This window comes from Falco naumanni, chromosome Z (genome assembly GCF_017639655.2).
Source record: "Falco naumanni isolate bFalNau1 chromosome Z, bFalNau1.pat, whole genome shotgun sequence".
Taxonomy (NCBI): Eukaryota; Metazoa; Chordata; class Aves; order Falconiformes; family Falconidae; genus Falco; species Falco naumanni.
The window spans coordinates 4,816,845-4,825,201 of record NC_054080.1 but is presented as its reverse complement, the minus strand read 5'-3'; positions in this window follow the sequence as shown (position 1 = coordinate 4,825,201).

Here is an 8,357-nt window from a genome sequence, read left to right as displayed (position 1 = left end):
CTAGTTTGAGTTACAAGCACTTCAGTGGCATTTTTCTGCTGTCCTCTGTTGTGCAGGGGGAGGAGACGGGATCTGACTAGTCTCTATATGAGAAGAAGAGAGGGCAGAGGTGATGCTAAAAAAATAAATCCAAGCTGGGAAGCCTGAGTCACCTGGAAGATGTCAATTAAGACGAAGAAAAGAGAGTGAAGAAGGTCTAAAAGAAGATGACAAGACGCTTCTCTTCAACTACGTCCAATTTTAGAAAGCAGTAACGTATACCAAAGAGAGATCTGGAGGGAGACCATCTAGCAGAAATCCAGAGGGGTGATTTTTTTCCACTGCCACCTTCTTTTAGCATTTCCATTACCAGCATGGGCCGGAGCTGTGGACCTCACGTAGAGCAGGGTGGGAGCTGGTGTTACCAGGTCACTTACCATGTGTGCATGGCTTACCAGCCCTGGTGCAGCCAAGGACAGGACTCCCCAGGTCATGTTGTGGGCACTGGAGCGGTTGTCGGGCTGCCCGAGGTGCCCTGTGTGCTCAGCCCCAAACTGTGGACTGCAGTTTGAACATCATGTTTTGAATGTGGGTGATTCAGTGTAGAGGAAGGGGTGTCCCGGAGGTCTTTATTTCATAGTTGCAGAGAATAAAGTGTGCTCGCAGAGGGAGAGGCATGCTTCTTTATGGGCTGCTTCTACACTGAAAACACTGGAATTTTTCTCTGTGAGTGCACGCATGTTTTGATTTTCCTTGCTGTATAGAGGAGCATGTGGTTTGGCAGCTGGAATTTTTGCTTTTACAGGAACACAATTTTACATCTTGGTTTTGCATGAAGAAAAGCTGGATTCTTGCTGTGCTGCCAGCTTTTGTCCCCCCTTTTGGCTCCCATTGCCTGCAGCAGAATGCCACCCCCACCCCCCCAAACAACAGAGACAGATGAAACTGAGCCTCACAGGCTGGCTGTCTGACACTCCTGTCCCAGAAATGTATGCTGTGGAGCTGGCATCCAAATAGCCAGGCATGCCGCCCATGTTGACATCTGCCACTGCTCCAGAGCACAGTTCAGCCCTTCAGTGATGCTGCCTGCCTTTGCTTCTGTGCAGACTCCTGGACCACCCTCCTCTTCATCCTGGGACACTCAGGACAACGTTTTTGGGGTGTCCTGTTCCTCTCCCTGCCTGGGTAAGCGCTGCTTTCCCAGTGCCTCCGGCTGCTGAGGAGCACAAGGCGGAGGGGCAGCCTACGGACATCAGCACCACGACGCCCCTGCCTTACCACCAGCACCAGGAAATTGTTCTCATTCTGAACGCCCGGTACAGCTGTAAAAAAAAAAAGCTTCTCCTGAAAAACAGTCCCTAAATGCTCTCACAGAGAGGACTCTGTCTCCCTCCAGTGACTATTGAGTACCTACAGGGAATAGCCACCTAAATTAAGGCTTTGAAGTTCAGTGATTTAAACCAGACCAAAGCTGAGATCACCTCAGCTGACTTCGTGTGACTTGTGAGCTGCAGGTAGTCACCTGGCACCCTAAACTGAGCTTATTGATGTGCTAAAATACATCTTTAAGGCTTAGAGGGCTCTTCTCTTCCTTTGCACTGCTGGTGTCCTCTGTCCATTAGAGAGATGCGACTACTCCTGACACATACAGCCTTTCATCTGTGTTTTTTCCCTCCTCCAACAAAGACCCACCCCTCCCTGTAAAGCTACTTATGTCATCAAGACTTCTTTTTGATAGGCAGGTATATATTTATGTACCTGACCCAGGCTTTTGTTTTCCATAGCATTCAAATAGCTTGTAGGTGTGCTCTCCAATTTTTCGGTTTCCATTTCAAAAAGTAGACCTGAGTATGTGTGTCCCAGTTGTGGCACGCCATTCCTGAGCTGCACAAAAATGCAAAATTGTCTTTCTGTACACACTAATTCCTTATCACTGCTGGGGAACCGATTAGTCTTTTTTTGGCAGTCTCAAGATGAAAATTGCTGTTGTATTGCCTGTAGATTCTGAACCTCTGCAAGGTTATTGCTTTTCAAAAGAACCACTGCTCTGCAGGTGGTTGTAATTGTTGTCCCATGATGCATGACTTTGCATTTGACTTGCATGTACTGGAAAATGCCTTGACTGACCCAAATATTAGCAAACCTACAACACGCTGCATGACTCCCCTACAACTAAAATTACTTCTCTTTTGTCTAAAGCTTGCATCACCTGCAAATATTGCCCATTGTGATTTTCTGTTTAGTCTCAGATAGTTAATAAAACCTTGGAAAGTACAGAGTCACCGATTGATCAGTGGGAATCCTGTCAGGAAGACACTTATTTGACGGTTTTTCCACTGACACCAATTTGTTGAGGTCTACCGGTTGACCAGTTCTTAATTCATAATAACATGTACTTTAATCACTTGATAGCCTTCGGTCAGACTGTCACATATCATTAAATCAAACAACACTGTGAAAAACCATGCAGTTACTTTTATCAGCTGGCCCAGCTCTCTCGTAAAAACTGAAATCATGTTTCTTTGATTAAAACTTTTCCACAAAACTGTGAATTGGCTGTAGCTGCACTGACAACCTGTAGTAGAAACTAAAAGATTAACCACACACCAGTCTCTTCGATATGCTCTCAGATTTATATTAATTTCATTATTTGTCCTGAGTAACACAACGTTGTAAAAAAATTTAGGACTATACAGAAAGATAAGAACTTTATCGTGAGTGATACAGAACTGTTCTTCATGCTTTGTTTAGTTCAGAAAAGAGTTGTTTCTGGCAGTAATGTTGCATGCACCTTTTGAGAAATGAAAATTAATTGACATGCACAACAACACAAGGTCTTGCTGAGAAATAGTCCTGAGTACTTTCAGTCACACACCTGATGTACTTCAAAAAATAAGAATAAAAATAACCTCAGGGAAAGCACTGAGTTTTGCAATAGCCACTCTTCTGCTATTTGCAGTCAGTGTCAACCTTGTTCTCAGGCTGAAGAGATCTGAAGGTCTGTGTGTGAAATCAGTAGTTTTCACAGCGAAGCATCGATTTTTGGTCACAGAGAGCATGATGCTAGATGTCCTAGAAAATTACTCATTTCAAAATGCATCATGACTGAGATTTTTTGGTGTGTCTTTGTTGACATGGTAGACAATAAGTACGGTCCCAAAAGTATCACACACAAGCAGAGCTTTTCAAAATCGCCTATGTTGTACAATAAATAACTAATGAAATGTGTTAACGGTTCAGATTTTGTGCAAGGCTGGAGAACAAGCAACATACAGTGGAAAAGAAGAAAGAAATTCCCCCCTAAGAGTACTTGCATAATGGTAATATCAAAAAATATTGTCTTCAGTCCACAGAAATCAATGATAAACAAATGATGGGCAGTGGATGAGGTACTGGCTGAAGTATAAACCTCCAGAGCTGATTTTGCCAGTCACAGAAGTTTTGATTTTGAAGGAATAAATGTGAGAAGGGAAAGCTTTTCTAAAGAAAGATTTAGATACAGCATCCAGTAACTTTGCCTGCATTTTGACTGTCTCCTGCTGTCCTGGTTTAACCCCAGGCAGCAACTAAGTACCAGGCAGCCACTTGCTCACTCCCCCGCCAGTGGGATGGGAAGGAGAATTGGAAAAAGGTAAAACCCATGGGCTGAGATAAGAAATTTAAGATATAATTGAAATAAAGTAAAATTAATAACAACGATAATAACTGTAATGAAGAGAGGAAGGAAAAAGAGGAATAAAATCCAAGCGGGGCCGGGGGGGGAGAACCAACCCAAGTGATGCACAGTTGCTCACCACCTGCTGACTGATGCCCAGCCAGCCCCCAGCAGCCGTCAGCCAGCCCCAGCCAGCTCCCCCCAGTTTATATACTGAGCAGGTTATACTATGGTATGGAATATCCCTTTAACTAGCTCAAGTCAGCTGTCCTGGCACTGCTTGCTCCTGGCTTCTTGTGCACCTGCCCCCTGGCACAGCATGGGAAACTGAAAAAGTCTTTTATTTAGAGTAAGCACTACTTAGCGACAACTAAAACATCACTGTGTTACCAACTTTCTTCTCACACTAAATCCAAAACCCAGCACTTCACCATCTACTAGGAAGAAAATTAACTCTATCCCAACCAAAACCAGGACACCTGCCAATTATAGTCTGGATTTGTTCTTTAGCAAACCAACTGAGAGACTTTTTATTTGTGACTATTGTAATTCCTAAGCGGTGAAACCGCAACATTCATCAATAAATCAGTGAAAAGAGGAAGAATTGGAACATCATGTTAAGAGAGTTTCTGGTGACAGGACAAGCAGATGGCTCCTTGCATTGCCTGACACTCAGAAGGTGGTAGTCATGATGCTGCCTCCGTTTTCCATCAGCTCGAGGATGGATTAGGAAAGCCATGCATTTCGCCCCCCCCGCCCCATGCTGGAAAATGCACAGGTCCAACACCCCAACTGACTTTCTGCAAGCACATTTTCCTTGAGAAAACAGTGGCATCAGTGGACTTCAAGGCACAGCAGTTACTTATTAGCACCCAACAGCCATATCGAATTTGACACATTCTTCAAAAGGGAAAATCACTACAGAGAGCCTCCAGCGAACCTGCTGGAGAGTGGCGATTTTAACACTTCATACGCATCTTTCCCCTGCTTCTGTTTTACCAAGAAGCAAGGTTACACAGAGAGATATCATATGAATTGGGGTTTACCTTCTCCCTTCATCTTCAATCTCGCGATCAAAAGCCATGATTTTATTGTTCATCTTCATTTCATACAGTGAACTAAACTTACTACTTAAATATGAAAGACAGTGAGAAAACAAATCCTGATTCAGTGCTGTTTTTATTACTCTAATCCACACAATTTGGTGAGTTTTGCCACGTTACTGACTTATCACTGAAGAAAGCTGCTATTTTTCTTGTGCGTGTGACTAACAGAGAGTAGTGGTTTTCCACTTAATTAGCTGGGGCAAAACACGTTTACTGGTAGTGTGAATTAAGGACATTACGCACTTTACACTGCAGAAGATCATCGTAATGTCTTGGCATTAAGCGTTCACCAGGTTGGGTGTAGCTGGAACAAAATGTTAAAGAAAGGCCCTCCTGAGCTAGAAGAAGGCAGAAAGTGTAGCAACTGGGGAGACGGGATTTAAAAGGAAGGCGGATGCAGCGTTTGAGACAGAGGGAGATCAGGGAGTGTGTAACAGAGGTCATGGAATCCTTATGGAGAAACCTGCCAGGGACTGAAGGCAGGTTCAGCAGGGTGGGTAAGGCAAATGTAGACCCAATTAGTTGGGACAGGTGACGATGAGGAGGGAGGCTGCAAAGAGTTCTCTGGAGAAGCATGGTGCTTCGTGTGAGAGGGCAGGAGAGTGGCAAAGGAACAGACGCTCATGATTTGTTTGGGACACAAAGTCTGCGTCACCTCTGCCTTCCAGACAGGCTGCGGGCAACAGGAAACAAATCCCACGCCGAATGCCAAACGATCATGTTATAATAACCTAGCAGCAGCAAATGTGAGAATCAATGTTTGGACAGTTCAGCCGGGGTGGGGGGGCTGCCGTTACCGTGGAATGGCTACAATATGGTGGGAAGTCACGCAAAACTGCCTTTGTCACAAGCACAACACACTGAGCGAAGGAAGGTTTCACGGGGGAATGCCAACAGTTGGTCTTAACGTGAAAACCCAGACACCAGCACCGTCTGAGAGGGATGGAGAACGTAGCAGGACATTGGGAGGAAAGAGTGGTCAGCGCACGCCACGTCCCTCTTTTGGCAGCGTGGCAGAGAGGGTTTGCAAACCAGCCACGGTCTCACACTGCGAGTGGCTGCTCGTCACGAACCGATCTGTAATTGCTAGGCGTTGTGGAAAAGCATGTGGTACATACTCGGCTGGGTCCGTTTATTTCTGTCGCTGAGGGGAACGAATGCCCACCGCTTGCTACGTCTGCTTCTCTGCCAGACCTCCTCGTAGCTGCCATCGCCACTGGAAACCCCACAAATGCCGAGGACAGAGCGGGTCTGGTGGCCAGACCCTGCCGTTCAGTCCCTCCACACCACACACAGTTCCATCGCGTAATGATGCTGAATTTCATTAGTAAGGCAAAACTGCTGCCCCATTGCCAAGAATAAAACCATTCGAAGTAGAAATCTGGGATTCTTCAGGGATGCCTGAATAGCTCTGTTCTTCATGCTATTTGTAATTAATTTTAAATTAATTTCAATTCTTTTAAAAATTAATTTAGATTTTTTTTTAATTAATTATTTTTTTTAAATTGAGATCAGCCTATAAGGACAATGTGTGTAGAAGGAAACATGTGGAGAAAGTCCTATCTGTAAACAGGGTAGGGCTTTTTTTCCATTTTTATTTTTACCAAATAAGTAAAAGAACAACCTGTTTAACTCATCACTGTCTTCCGGTAGTGCTGCTTATTACCATAGTGCATTAATTTCTCCTTAAAAAAAAAAAAAAATTGCAAAAAATACCATCGTTACTCGACTATCTGGCTCTTTTTCATTTGAGAGCAAGAACTGCAAGTCAAGTTTTAAGTTCTAGTTTCTGTTTTTACTTAATCGCATTCTTTTCCTCCAGTTTTAAAGGCTGAGTTGTTTCTAGGGCCAGTGAAAGAGACAAGTGGTCACGTACAGGAAACTGAAAGGATTATCGGTCTGTTAAAAATGTTTTTAAAAGAAGAAAGCTGTATTTTCTATGGGTAGGTGCTTGTTTCAGTTGATCTCTTCTGGAAACCTGACAGATATTATTTTATCTGGTGCAGTCCAAAAAGTAATATTTACAGGAATACTCAGCTGATACCACAGAGAGTGACTAATTGCTGGTTGCTGGCCTACCCAATGTTTGTAAATCCGAATCATATTGAGTATCAGGGAGCCGAAAAGACAACATAATTGTGATTTCTTTAAAATACCTCCCCCTTCCACTGAAGCTATTTCCGTCAACAAGGGTATTCACCTCCTCACAGCTGAAATATAGTGCTATGCATCAGTCTGTCAACACACTCAGTTTCCTGTTGGGCATCATCCTCAGAGCTAAGAAGCTGCTTTCGTCCACTCCGTAAAATCACAAAATGCATGACCTGAATTTCTAAATGTGTGCTTAATATATATTTAAATCTCTTAGATGTTTGCCAGGCACACGTATTAACTTTGAAGTCATTACGGTTACAGTCTGGTCTGTACTCCTCGTCTCTGGTGAGCATTATGGATTGTACTTTGAGGAGTGAAGATGCTCTCTTACTTTTAGGAAATTTAGTGGAAATGTTGTAATTGCTTAGGCCCCCGGCCAAGAGTCCTTACTGCATTAAGAAAAGCAGTGATCTTACAAGATCACGCCTGGGTTGGAAAGGGAGGCTCTCAGGGTGCCGATATGCCATAAAAAAAAGGATTGTAGCATTGTATCTTTATGGGACAGAAAAGCTGAATATTTTTTTGCTCTACACTGTAATCCTAAAATAGAAAATACATAATCTCAGTATTGCTTAACGTTTCTAAAAGATATATAGCCCAAAATATGTGCAATGAAATGAAAGGAATGAAAAGGGAACATAAACTGAACTTTGGTATTTCATGTTTGTACCCCTGTAACATAATCATTTGCTTGACTAGTAATTAAATACATAACAACAACAACAACAAGTGGTGGTGGTGCCGTGTGTTGCAGTGACTCAGCCTGAGAAATTGTATGTCTGTATTGGAGCCTACAGTTTGTTTTAGAAGGAAATTATAAATACATGGAAAACCTGGGGGCACCTCAAAACTAGATCTAACAGTTGAGGCAAGGGGGGAGGTAACTCCAAGCCTCAATATAGTCTCTTAGCATCCAGCATCCGACATTTACCTCCGCTGCTCTGGACACAGCAGGAAAAAAACGCATGCTACTGCCATTCATTTTGACCTCACTCTTTCAAAAGTGTCTAACAGACACTGGACTTTGAATTCTGTTTTGTTAAGTGTCTGCTTCCTATTTGTCAAAATTATACGATAGGCCCTTAGGTACAGTTCAGGAGAAGTAACTGAGCTTCTAAACATTGTGTTTAACAACTGCTAAACATGAAGTCACAGAGGGAGACTGTTGTACCTGTATCCATGGATGAAAAGAAGTCCAGAAAATAATCTTAACTACAGCAGCCAGTAGGCAAATGAAAGATGATTTTGGTTTTCAAGTCTTTAGAGCTTTATTTTCATTGTACTTGACTTTTGAATGTCAGTTGCTGAATACCAGATAAAACATTTTTCATATTTATATTTTTGTCTGAAAATCCGAAGAAAAAAAAAAAAGAAAGAAATAATTTTTAGGAAGAAAAACAATTCATTTCACATGTTTTGGGATGAGTAATCACAAGCAAAGCGGGAGAAGGGCTGTGTGGGAC